This window comes from Bison bison, unplaced genomic scaffold (assembly GCF_000754665.1).
Source record: "Bison bison bison isolate TAMUID 2011002044 unplaced genomic scaffold, Bison_UMD1.0 scf7180017864145, whole genome shotgun sequence".
NCBI classification, from domain to species: domain Eukaryota; kingdom Metazoa; phylum Chordata; class Mammalia; order Artiodactyla; family Bovidae; genus Bison; species Bison bison.
Window position 1 is genome coordinate 742,839 of NW_011494717.1, and position 12,826 is coordinate 755,664.

Below are 12,826 nucleotides of genomic sequence, written 5' to 3' on the forward strand. Positions count from 1 at the left end.
GGGTGTAGGTATGGCATAAGTCCTCTTGGAAGAGGTCGCCATTAACCCCACTATAGAGCTGCCAGAACTTACATAAATTCATATAAAGAAATATTGACTGATTTTATGTGTTTTCCAAAAACCCAGTCTTTTGGACAGAAATCATGGTGAGGGGAAATGAAGCAAGGCACAAGAATTCTGACTTTCAGGGGAAGAAGAGAAAAAAGACAGCCTAGGATGTTGTTCATGCATCAGACATTGATGCCCACTGGGCACCAGCTTCTGTAAAAATGATACATTTGGTCTGTCTGTCCCTGGACCAGCCCCATCCTGTGAAGGTGATAAGCCAGTGTCCAGCAGTGCTGAGGTTTCTCAGAAGTGCTGAATAGCCTAAGGACTTTGTTGAGTTTTTTTTTCTTCAGTAATTAATGTAGTCATATCAAAGCTGTTTGTAGTTAGTTAATTATCTCCTAGCCAGATTAATCTTACCTTCCTTTAAAATGTGCTACTTTTGGAAAGGTGTCTGGTAGGGAAAGGAAGCCTATATTTGTGTGCTGTACCCTTTAAAAAAGGCACGACATTTCTACATATCCAGTGGAACACAAATATCTGAGGCTAACCCTTTGAGGTGCCGCTGGGAGGCCGTGGAGGAGGAGGAGGAGGACGTTAAGGGGGAGGAGGGAGAGAATAAGAAAGAGGAGGAGGTGGAGATGGAGCGGGGGAGAGGAGGAGAAGGGGGAGCGGAAGGACGAGGAGGAAGAGGAAGATGAGAAGGAGGAGGATGGTAAGGGGGAGGAGGGGGAGAATAAGGAAGAGGAGGGGGGGGCGGGAAGGGGGAGGACCATGAGGGGGAGGAGGGGGAGAATAAGGAGGAGGTGGAGGGGGAGATGAGGCGGGGAGGAGGGGAAGGGTGGAAGGAATGGAGGAGGAGGCTAGCTCCTGAATTTTATTTGTCCATGTTGAAATGTCTCTACCTCTTTGCCAAGGGTCCCAATCACAGAAGTTCAGTGTGGGTAGAGCTGCACTTTTTCTGTATCCTTCCTCATTGTCATCTCTATTAGAGGTGGAAATTCGCCGCAGGGTTGCTCTGGCCCTTGTTGGGACCGGCTTGTGGTTCCTGCTTTGTTTCCCACCCCGTTGCCCCCTGGATGTTGGTAGGACACCTCCGCGTGTTTGTTCTTTGGCTTCGGTCCTATGGGCTCCGAGATGGGGGAGAGGGCAGGTGCTGGATCTTGTTTGTAATCGCAATGCCTGGATAATATCAGGCAGAGCTTCAGATATAATGAAGGTTTGCAGTGACTGACACAGCTGGAAGCATGTCTTTCACTTTTTTCTGAAGCTCAGGATCAATCCTTTCTTCTTTATCTTCCCTATTTCCCCTTTGAACTTAGCATTGATTGGAAAACATGAAAATCGATAGGTAGATGCTTAGATACTACCATGGGAAAGCACCACCATGAAGCAAAGCTTACCCTGTTGGCAAGTAAAGTTTTTTTTTTTTTTGCTTTCTTTAATTTATTCAGAGAGAAAAAATGAAATTTATCCTCTTATTTTCATATTAACTCTCCCTCATACATCACACACACACACACACACACATGTGCGCGCACACATAACTAGAGGACTTTGATCTAGCATGTGTAGTCATTTCTGATGTCTGAAAGATGACAGTGACCAATGAAGCAACATTGAATTTGGCCAGCCTTTGAAACCTATCGATTTCAAATTAGAGCAGCAGTATTCATTCTATTAGTGCAGTCACACTCAAAACTTGGTCTCTAATATGGATTAAAGGTGTTCAATTAGAAGTTTATAAATTTGTTGTTCAGTCGCTAAGTCATGTCTGACTCTTTGGGATACCATGAACTGCAACAAGCCAGGCTTCCTTGTCCTTCACTATCTCTCAGAGTTTGCTCAAACTCATATCCACTGAGTTGGTGATGCCATCCAACCATATCATCCCCTGTCGCCCCCTTCTCCTGCCCTCAATCTTTCCCAACATCAGGGTCTTTTTATAAGTATACCCTTGAAAAATGTACTAGGAAAATGATGCTCCTAGAAGAAACAGTGTGGGAGGTGAGTGACTAACGTCCTAATTCTAGGACCTCATGTTATGGATATTTTATTGGCCTTGGGGTCAGTGGAGATGCCCCAGGTGTCCACTCCAGTCAAGATCTGAGTCCTGGAGCCTGAAAGTGGTTGCGAATCACTTCCTGATGTCTCTGTAGCCATGTGACCAAGGGGAGTGATGGGTCCTGGGAGTTTGATTGGTCTCTATGATATAAGTCTAATTAGTAAAATGCCCAGAGCATTGAGTCTGAGATAAAACTTTTTGGATGTGTTTTCTCCTTGGAGTTACAACATGACTGATACTTTCTTCTGCAGGTGAGAGTGATTTCCCAGCGATTGCTTCGGCCGGTACAACCAGAGAACAGGATTCTTTTCTTTTTGGCTGCTAAATGCCTCTGTATTCCACACTTTCCAGTGAGGGGAGAAGGCTGGAGCTTCTTGGATGATGATGGATATTCCGCTGGGCAGGATGAGGGCAGAGTGTGTGACATCAACAGCACAAGGGTAAGAGCTGCCTGTCTGGTGTTTTCTCTGATGCCAGCATTTACCAAAGGAAGGGGAGAAAAACCTAGTGACAGAAATGAGGGTTAAGCATCTGGGAGACTCTTCTGTTTGTAAACATCCATGGGGCAGTTGGGGTAGATGACTGAGGAAGGAAGGGAGAGGGCTGGCCTGGAAGGACTGGGTTGCTGTGTGCTGGGAGACACAGCAGGTCAACTTTGGAAGATCCTGTTGTCCACATGGCCCACCCTCTTTTGTGGTTATAGTTCACACTTGAGGAAGTGACACTCCTTACTGTGACAAGGTTCCATTTGTGTCCATTTGAGTTAGCCTGGCCTGTAATGAGTGCTATGGTGCCGAACCTGAGAAGAATCTCGCTCTGGTCCCAGATTGAGGACTTATTGGCAGTACTGGGCCCGGAGACACACTTTTGCTTGAGCTATATAGGTGGCTGAGATGGTAAAGAATCTGCCTCCAATTCAGGAGACCCAAGTTCGATCCCTGGGTTGAGAGGATCCACTAGAAAAAGAAATGGCAACCCCCTTCAGTATTCTTGACTGGGAAATCCCATGGACAAAGGATCTTGGTGGGCTACAGTTTACAGGGTCCCAAAGAATTGGACACAACTGCACAATTGACACTTCCTATAGTGTTAAAAACTTTTTGGATCAATTCTGATTAATGTTGAGATATCTTACGTAAAAATGAGGATTTCTGGGTTTTCCAGGAACACTGTAAGATACACCCAAACTGGCCTTCTGTTCTCAAAAAGGACTCATGCCGAGTAGTCTTTGCCTCTGAGATAAGCCTGGGTGGTTCACTGCAGTCCCAACTAGCCCACTTCATTTGTGTAACTTACTTGTTGGTTGTTTGGTCACTGGAGGCATGTCATTTCACCATGCCTGATCTACAGCCTTCTGCTAGCTCTTTCACAAAAACAGTGTTTTTTTTTGTTTTTTTTAAAGAACAGTTTACAGAAAAATTGTGCAGAAATTGCTGAGTTCCCATGTACACCCTCCCCTTATCCACACAGTTCATCCTACTTTTCACATCTTGCCTTGGTGCGGTGTTTATTACAATTGTTAGCCAATACTGACATATTATTATTGACTTAAGTCTGTAGTGCATATTAGGATTCACTCTTGGTGTGGATCTTTCTATGGGTTTTGACAAACACATAGCGGCATGTATGGACCATCACAGCATCATATAGGATAGTTTCACTGCTCCCAAATGCTCTGTGCTCCATCTGTTCACAGTCATAGTTTTTATTGATTCTTCTAGATCAAAATGAATATCTTTCACTGGACCATGGGCAGCACTTAGCATAAGGGGCTGGGGCTGTGGTGATGACAAGACATAGTCCCCTCCATGGGAAAAGCTTGGAGTCTGGTGACAGTAATGGTCAGAGTTGTGGAGGATAAAGAGAACTATAAAGGCAATAAAGAGAAGGATAAAGATAACTATAAGGATATATAGATAACTAAGGATAAAGAGAACTATAAAGACACTGTAATCCCTTGCCCAGCGTAGGGGTGGGGTGGGGGGCAGTGCAGATAAAAATGCACCTGAACGGCTATGGGAGAAGGTGAACAGAGCTGGGAAGTAAGGGCAGGGGGAATGATTCATGTGGAGCAGATCATTCAGTGCTCCAGCACTCCACCTCTGGACCTCATTGTGTCACCCCGACAGCTGTCTTTAGGGTCTTCTCCAGTGAGTTGGCAGTTTCCATCAGGTGGCCAACTGTGTGCATGAGGGTTCCTCTATGTAATGTGACTCAGTTCCTCTATGTAATGTGATGAGGTAGCTACTGGAGAGTTAAGTCTCCCCTCTTGTGGCAAAGTCCACATTTTTCCAATTTCTGGTGAATATCTTTCACCTCTGCTTCTTTGCTTTTTACAAATAGGACAGATTTCTGGCTTTTGGGTTCACTGAATTAGCCTTCTAAAGCAGCTCTCCTGCTTGGAGATAAGCTGGGTGAGTTACAGGGATCCCTGAAGTTTGCAGGGGGAGTTAGCCATTCTAAATGGAATCCCGAGAAAATGAGCACCTCTCTAGTATGACTGTCCAGATGGAGGTGGCAAGAGAGGGAAAGGAGTAAGTAGGGGCAGGAACAAGGAGGTAGGGGGACTCATCTGTTTTTTTTTTTTTTTAGTTCTACCTATTTATTGCTACCAACCCATCTCCCTCCACCCCCCTCATGCATGTTCGCTCCGTCTTGTGACCCCATGGACTACAGCCCTACCAGGCTCTTCTCTGTCCATGGAATTTTCCAGGCAAGGATACTGGATTGGGTTGCCATTTCCTTCTCCAGGGGACTCTTGTCTTAATCTCTTATTTTTGAAATAAGGCTTTACATGTATCTTATGCTTTGTGTTTTCAGAAGACTTTTGTGTTTGTTATTGTATCATCAAAGTGTGTACATCATCTTTTATTGATCAAGAACCTCCCATCCAAGGTCACAGAGCTGGGAAGTGGCGCTTCAGGCACAAGTTTTCAGAGTCTTAACCTGTCTTCTTTTCTTTAGGTGCTTCTGATAGTTCAGCATGGGTAAGTGGACCTGGTGGGTTCATTTCTTTCAGTGCAACATTTAAAAGTTGGGTTTGGGTTATGAATCTTCTGAATGAGGGTGACTGGGGACCTGTGCCACTGGTGTGTTGTCAGCTGCACACAATGCTGTTGGAATACGGATGTGGAAGAGACCAGGAGGGAGTTTCCTTGCTCTGCTTGGCCAGTGGGATTCACTTTGCATCCAGGCTTCCTCATGGGCTGGGAAGAGCTGTTTGGAAGATTACTGGGGGGATTAGATCCACTTAGAAGCCTCAGGATACCCAGGAAATGCTGATCCCTGCAAACAAAGACTTAAATCTAGAAGGCGCTCTGAGGCTTTGTATGGCCTGCACACTGGCTCTGGGCATGTCCTCCTTGATGTCTCATAAAGAGCTATTTCTTTTTCAGGATTGTGCTGTAAAAAGACATCTGATCCACAAAGATCTGAATCAAGGACCACTAGCATCTCCATTTCCAAATCCACAGTCAAGGTGGACCATGCAGTGCCACTGACATTTCATTATACTCTCTGCTCCTCTGTGACCCAACGCTGACTTCTGATTTTCTTTTCCTTACATGCTACCCACCCCAGTGCATGGGGAGCTTGCTCTGGGAGAAGGTCATCACCGGGGAAGGTTCCTGGTGAGCGGATGCTCAATACTTGGGTGTGGATGGAATTTAGATTTTCACTTCTGTTTACATTTGTTTCGTTTTATTTGGAATAGTCTTACACAGCATGGCTGGAAATAGAATTTAGCATGATGGTGAAGAATCTGCCCGCAGTGCAGGAGACCAGGGTTCGATCCCTGGGTTGGGAAGATCCCTTGGAGGAGAGTATGGCAACCCACTCCAGTATTCTTGCCTGGAGAATTCCCTTGGAGCCTGGTGGGCTAAAGTCCATGAGGTCACACAGAGTCGAATACGACTGATGGACTAAGCACAGCACATCACCCTTTTAAAAAACATATATGATTTTTATTTGAAAGTTAATAGAATGAAATACAGCTTTTCCAGATTATTATTCCATAAAGACTTCAATATTAATGCAGAAAAATGCTCCCCTCTTCCTCGATGATAGGACTAATGTAGATTTTGGACAAGTGGGAAGGACAAAAGAGTCTAGGTTTTTTTGTTTGCTTGTCTGTTTACTTTTATGGAATTGATTTAAAAGAGTGGTTCTGCCCAATAAAGCAAGTAGAAGTGGCTTGTATTTGTTATGCCTTTCTTACTTTTTTGAGCAAATCAAGTGCATTATCAAAGCCACCCATGCACATGTGTGCATGGATATGTGTCAACCTTTAAAAGACACAGTTTTGAGAGCATTTATAAAGTGAGTTTGAGAGCATGAAGCAAAGAGAGTGGTAAGAGGTTAATGGCTTTGGAAAGGCTTTATGGATGCCACTTGGAGAGAAATAGATCAACGTGGTGTTTAGTTTAAACTGCCATAGAATATCTTGGATCTTTGACATCTTTTTTCTTTCTTTTCAATCTTACAAACACCAGGAGACACAAGGTGGCCAAATACAGTATATGGTGTCCTCACCATGAGTGATTTGTGTTGATAGTAGGCAGGAGGATTGATGCAATGAAGTGAAGCTCTTGAGGAAGAGAATGAAAATAGCACTTAAGTTTTCTACCTGTGGCCAGATGCCTTTGGTACACATAGATGTGCCTGATTGGAGACCGCATGTATCCTTGACACGCTAGTACCAAATCCCCTACCAGAGTATATAGCATTATTTATTGAGGCTGACTAAAAATATATATAAAATTGAAGGCCAGCTGGTTAAAGACCTTCCTCCTTCCAGTTAAAAAAGTTAAATGTTTGAAGCATAGTGGAAAAAGTTTGCCCTATAAATCTGTATAATGTTGGCTAAATCCTGAGCCTCAGGTTTTTCTATTTGCGACATGGGGTATAAGATCTACTGCTAGGACTGCAGGAGAATTAAATGAAGTCATTCATTCAATGATAATGACTCATTGCTTATACTGAGGTACTACATGAGTTGCTGGGAATTACAGGATGCACAATAATGTATATGAAAATATGTATCACAGTGCATAGCCACACAAGGTGCTTACTAGATTTTTCTTAAACCATTTTTTGATGGAGAATTTTTATATGTACAAAAAAAGAGAATAATTCATTAAATTCCTCTGTACCTGTCACTCAGCTAAAATAATTGTTGTAGTTATTAATTCATAGCCATCTTGTATGACCAGTGACTCCTCCCTGTCCTCCCAATCCCACACCAATGAATTATTTTGAAGTAAATTCTTAATGCAGTAAAATTTTATCCATAAATCTTAGCATATATTTGTGAAAGGTAAAAGTTTTTTTAGCGCATAATTACAATACCATTAGCACATAGAAAAATTGAACAATTATAATTTTACATTATCAAGTGTCTAGTTCAGTGTTCAGATACTCCTGATTTTCATATATATATTTTTGAAAGCATTTGGCTAGCTCGAATCAGTATCCACACCAAGCCACACACTGAATCTATTTGATGTGTCATTTATCTGATCCATCATTTGTCCTGTATAATTTCCCACAGTCTGTTTTTTGCTGATTGCATCCCTATAGTGTCTTTGAACATGTTCCTCTGAAATATCCTATTTGATTTTAACTGTTAGAGCTAGATCAAATTTATGTCTTATTTTATTTTTTAGCTAGGATAGTTCAGAATTGTGTACGTGTTTCCATCCGGAGGCACATTCTGTCTTGTCTCTTTTTGTTACACTGGCTTGAACAGTGAGTTCAGGTATTGTTTCTCTGAACTAAGCATTGTGGAGTTCCCTATTCATTTTTTAACTGGGTTTTAGCAGCCGTTTATGAGCACACTCAGATCTGTTATTTTATTATGAATTGCACAATGGTGAGATTTTAATTCTATCATTCCTTCACTGTTTTCCAAATTGGTCACACCATTTTCCACTACTACTCATTATGCTTAAAGGTTCTGATTTCTCTGCATCATCACAAACACTTACTGTGTTATAACGTAAGACTTGTATTATTATTACTTTTTGATTATATCCATCCTAGTTGTGTGAAATGGTATCTCATTGTGACTCTGACTTGTGTTTCCTAGTGACCAATGATGTTGAGCATCTTTTCATGTGTTTTTTTTGCCATTTATATATCTTTGAAGAAATGCCTATAAAATCCTTTGCCCATTTGTCTTTTTACTGTTGTAAGAGTTTTTTATTTTTTAAATCTATTCTGGATTCTAGACTCCTATTAGATCTATCAAGTCAAGTCAAGTGTTAGTCACTCAGTTGTGTCTGACTCTTTGCAACCTCATGGACCACCAGGCTCCTCTGTCCATGGAATTCTCCAGGCTAAGAATTCTGGAGTGGGTTGCCATTCCCTTTTCCAGGGGGGTCTTCCTGACCCAGGGATTGAACTCGTGTCTCCTGCATTGGAGGCAGATTCTTTACCATCTGAGTGAACCCCAGGGAAGCCTAATAACTTGCAAATATTTTCTCCTAATTTGTGGGCAGTTTTGCTCAGTATTTCCCAATTCCCCTTCATAAGAATTTCCCTTCATTTTGTTTCCCCAATTGCAGTGTGCAAAAGTACCTGCTTCCCCACATACTTAGTAATAGAGTATGTAGCTCAGTTTTTGTATTTTTTCCCATTTTGGTATTAGATATGATTTGTTGTTGTTTAGTCACTAAGTCATGTCTGACTCTTTGTGACCCCATCGTCTGAAGCCCTCTAGGCTCCTCTGTCCATGGGATTTCCCAGGCAAGAATACTGGAGTGGGTTGCCATTTCATTCTTCAGGGGATCTTCCCGACCCAGGGATCGAACTCACGTCTCCTACTTGGCAGGTGAATTCTTTACCATTGAACCATCTGGGAAGCCCATTAGATATGATACTGCTCCGTAATTTTAATGTTCATTTATCTTACTATGAGCAAGGTAGAACATTGTTTTCTTGTTTTAAGACCCATTGACATTTTTTTTTGTAAACTGTCTATTCATATCTGGCCCATTTTTCTATATTGTTTTTCTCTTTTTCTTCTCAGTCTAAAGCCTTTTATATGCTAGGTATATTAACCACTTGTCTGTGATATAAGTGGCAAATATTTTTAACATTGCTTATGGCATGGTTTTCCATACCAAAATTTTACTTTTATATAATCAAAACTTTTTTTTGTATTTTTAGTCAAAATTAAAGAGATTTTTCTCACTTACAGAGAAATTGACCCAAATCTTTATTTAGTATTTGTATAATTCTCTCTCTAAATATGGTTTACACTATATGTATATTATATACATTCCTTTATATGTTCATTTATGTATCAGTTCAGTTCAGTCGCTCAGTTGTGTCTGACTCTTTGCGACCCCATGAATTGCAGCACGCCAGGCCTCCCTGTCCATCGCCAACTCCCGGAGTTCACTCAAACTCACGTCCATTGAGTCGGTGATGCCATCCAGCCATCTCGTCCTCTGTCATTCCCTTTTCCTCCTGTCCCCAATCCCTCCCAGCATCAGAGTCTTTTTCAATGAGTCAACTCTTCACATGAGGTGGCCAAAGTACTGGAGTTTCAGCCTTAGCATCATTCCTTCCAAAGAACACCCAGGGATGATCTCCTTTAGAATGGACTGGTTGGATCTCCTTGCAGTCCAAAGGACTCTCAAGAGTCTTCTCCAACACCACAGTTCAAAAGCATCAATTCTTCGGTGCTCAGCTTTCTTCACAGTCCAACTCTCACATCCATACATGACCACAGGAAAAACCATAGCCTTGACTAGACGGACCTTTGTTGGCAAAGTAATGTCTCTGCTTTTCAATATGCTATCTAGGTATAGCTTCGTGTATAAAATATATGTAAGATAATTATTATATATAAGGTATACTATAAGTATATATTAAATATATATATATATATACCTTTGACACATAGTATTTTCTGAATGGGAATGAATGATGCTGTTAAATGCTGGCCTGAATATAGAGTCTTGTAAATAACCATGTTCGTTATCTGTTCTTCTTACTTACTCCTTCGAGTGGGTGAACCAGCACACTGCAGAGCAGAGGGGCTGACATAGGGAGCCCTGGCTTGAGTTTTTCTCTAACCCTTAATAGCTGTGTGATGCCCATCTCTTCTAATCCTGCTTCCTCACCTGCAAAATCTCAAGGTAATAGTGAGGAGCAGATGATATAAGGACCGATTGTAATTGGCCAGGGACTAGCTTCATGTAAGGGAACCTTGCTACAGTTTATAAAGGTGAGGTCTTCTTCCCTGCTCTCCATAGGCTGCTGTGGGCTGGATGCAGCCAAGGAAACCAACAGTGTACTCTGGCAGCCATGATGTGGAGAATCTCATCTTGTCCTCTGAGCTGAAGCATCTGATCTGATATAGAGATGCTTTCTTTTTTCTCTCCTCTAAAAGTCCCATAATGAGAGATCCCTGGTTTTATGATGTATGTTGTTATTGTGATTAGGCTTTGTGGAATGAGGGCTTCCCTGGTGGCTCAGGTGATAAAGAATCTGCTTGCCAAGCAGGAGACCCAGGTTTGATCCCTGGGTTGGGAAGATTCCCCTGGAGGAGGGAATGTCAACCCACTCCAGTATTCTTGCCTGGAGAATTCCATGGACAGAGGAGCCTGGTGGGCTATAGTCTATAGGGTCAAAAAGAGTTGGACATGACTGAGCGACTAACACTTTTTGTGGAATGCATGGACCTCAGAACAGGCTCCTTTTTACTGGCATAGAGTGAATACAAAGCAAGGAGGACAGAACAGGAAGATGGCAATTATGGTTGATAACAATGTTCTTTGGAAAAGTGATTTTGGAACAGTTGGGAAATGGATGGCACACTTTCTGATTATGAGACTGACTTCAGCAGGTTGTATCATGAAGGGAGACAGTGGCTTTCAACCATTGTGGGTTTCCGGGAAAGCTAAGGAGATAAAAAATAATCCACCAGAAGAAAATGTCCATGAAAGCCTTAATGCTAGCTTCACTAAAACTCGTTCCTTGGAACATTTTACTCTTGTACTTGCCATGAACATAAGCCTGCTTTCAGAGATCTGAGGTTCCATAAATATTTGGACCACGCCATGAGCTCTGATTTAGGCCCTTCGAAGAAGATCTCTAACTAAAAATAGAAAGCTGAGGCAGGAAAAAAATCATGTCTTTTGGAGAGGTCAGCACATCTTGTGAAGTGTTTTGCTATGCCAGGCCGTGGTCTCTGGTTTCACGGGAACATTGTCAGTGCTGGGGTGTCCAGAGCAAATGGTGCAAATAGCCTTGTATTTTCTCTCACATTGAGCTTCCTCCTAGGGTGGATGGCAGAGGGCTGTGTTTTCAGGCTGTGTTCTCTGGAGTGTCCTTTTCAGAGGTGGAATCTCTTGTCTCGCTGACAGCTTCGTCTCTTTGTAAACATAAGGACAAGAAATTCCTACCTGGCCTTACGTTTCCTCTAATGATGTCATCCGGTTGTGCAGAGTAGAAAACACATCTTCCTTTTGACTTTCTTCTTCCTTATCTTTTCCTTCCAATCACTGACCAAGTCCTCTTGATTCTACTTTATTTGTTGTTCAGTCACTAAGTCATGTTCAACTCTTTGCAACCCCATAAACTTCAGCATGCCAGCCTTCCCTGTCCTTTGCTATCTCCCAGAGCTTGCTCAGACTCATATCCAATGAGTCAGTGATGCCATCCAACCATGTCATTCTCTGTTACCCTCTTCTCTTCCTGCCTTCAATCTTTCCCATCATCAAGGTCTTTTCCAATGAGTCAGCCCTTCATTCACATCAGATGGTCAAAGTATTGGAGCTCCAGCTTCAGCATCAGTCCTTCCAATGAATAATGTGAAGTCAAGTGGGCCTTAGGAAGCATCACTACAAACAAAGCTAGTGGAGGTGATGGAATCCCAGTTGAGCTATTCCAAATCCTGAAAGATGATGCTGTGAAAGGGCTGCACTCAATATGCCAGCAAATTTGGAAAACTCAGCAGTGGCCACAGGACTGGAAAAGGTCAGTTTTCATTCCAATCCCAAAGAAAGGCAATGCCAAAGAATGCTCAAACTACCGCACAATTGCACTCATCTCACACGCTAGCAAAGTAATGCTCAAAATTCTCCAAGCCAGGCTTCAGCAATATGTGAACCGTGAACTTCCTGATGTTCAAGCTGGTTTTAGAAAAGGCAGAGGAACCAGAGATCAAATTGCCAACATGTGCTGGATCATGGGAAGAGCAAGAGAGTTCCAGAAAAACACCTATTTCTGCTTTATTGACTATGCCAAAGCCTTTGATTGTGTGGATCACAATAAACTGTGCAAAATTCTTCAAGAGACGGGAATGCCAGACCACCTGATCTGCCTCTTGAGAAATTTGTATGCAGGTCAGGAAGCAACAGTTAGAACTGGACGTGGAACAACAGACTGGTTCCAAATAGGAAAAGGAGTTCGTCAAGGCTGTATATTGTCACCCTGTTTATTTAACTTATATGCAGAGTACATCATGAGAAACGCTGGACTGGAAGAAACACAAGCTGGAATCAAGATTGCCAGGAGAAATATCAATAACCTCAGATATGCAGATGATACCACCCTTATGGCAGAAAGTGAAGAGGAACTAAAAAGCCTCTTGATGAAAGTGAAAGTGGAGAGTGAAAAAGTTGGCTTAAAGCTCAACATTCAGAAAACAAAGATCATGGCATCTGGTCCCACCACTTCATGGGAAATAGATGGGGAAACAGT

At 42.4% G+C, this 12,826-nt stretch overlaps 1 protein-coding gene across 4 annotated transcripts in view; it reads left to right on the plus strand.

The window, feature by feature from the left end:
* The window catches only part of KCNS3 (potassium voltage-gated channel, delayed-rectifier, subfamily S, member 3), a 48,305-nt gene that overhangs the window by 29,468 nt on the left and 6,011 nt on the right, over positions 1 to 12,826 (plus strand). For all 4 annotated transcript variants that reach the window (XM_010840515.1, XM_010840512.1, XM_010840513.1 and 1 more), the window contains one exon: positions 2,365 to 2,553. The gene's annotated coding sequence lies outside the window, so the exon portion shown is untranslated. The remainder of the gene's footprint in view (positions 1 to 2,364; positions 2,554 to 12,826) is intronic.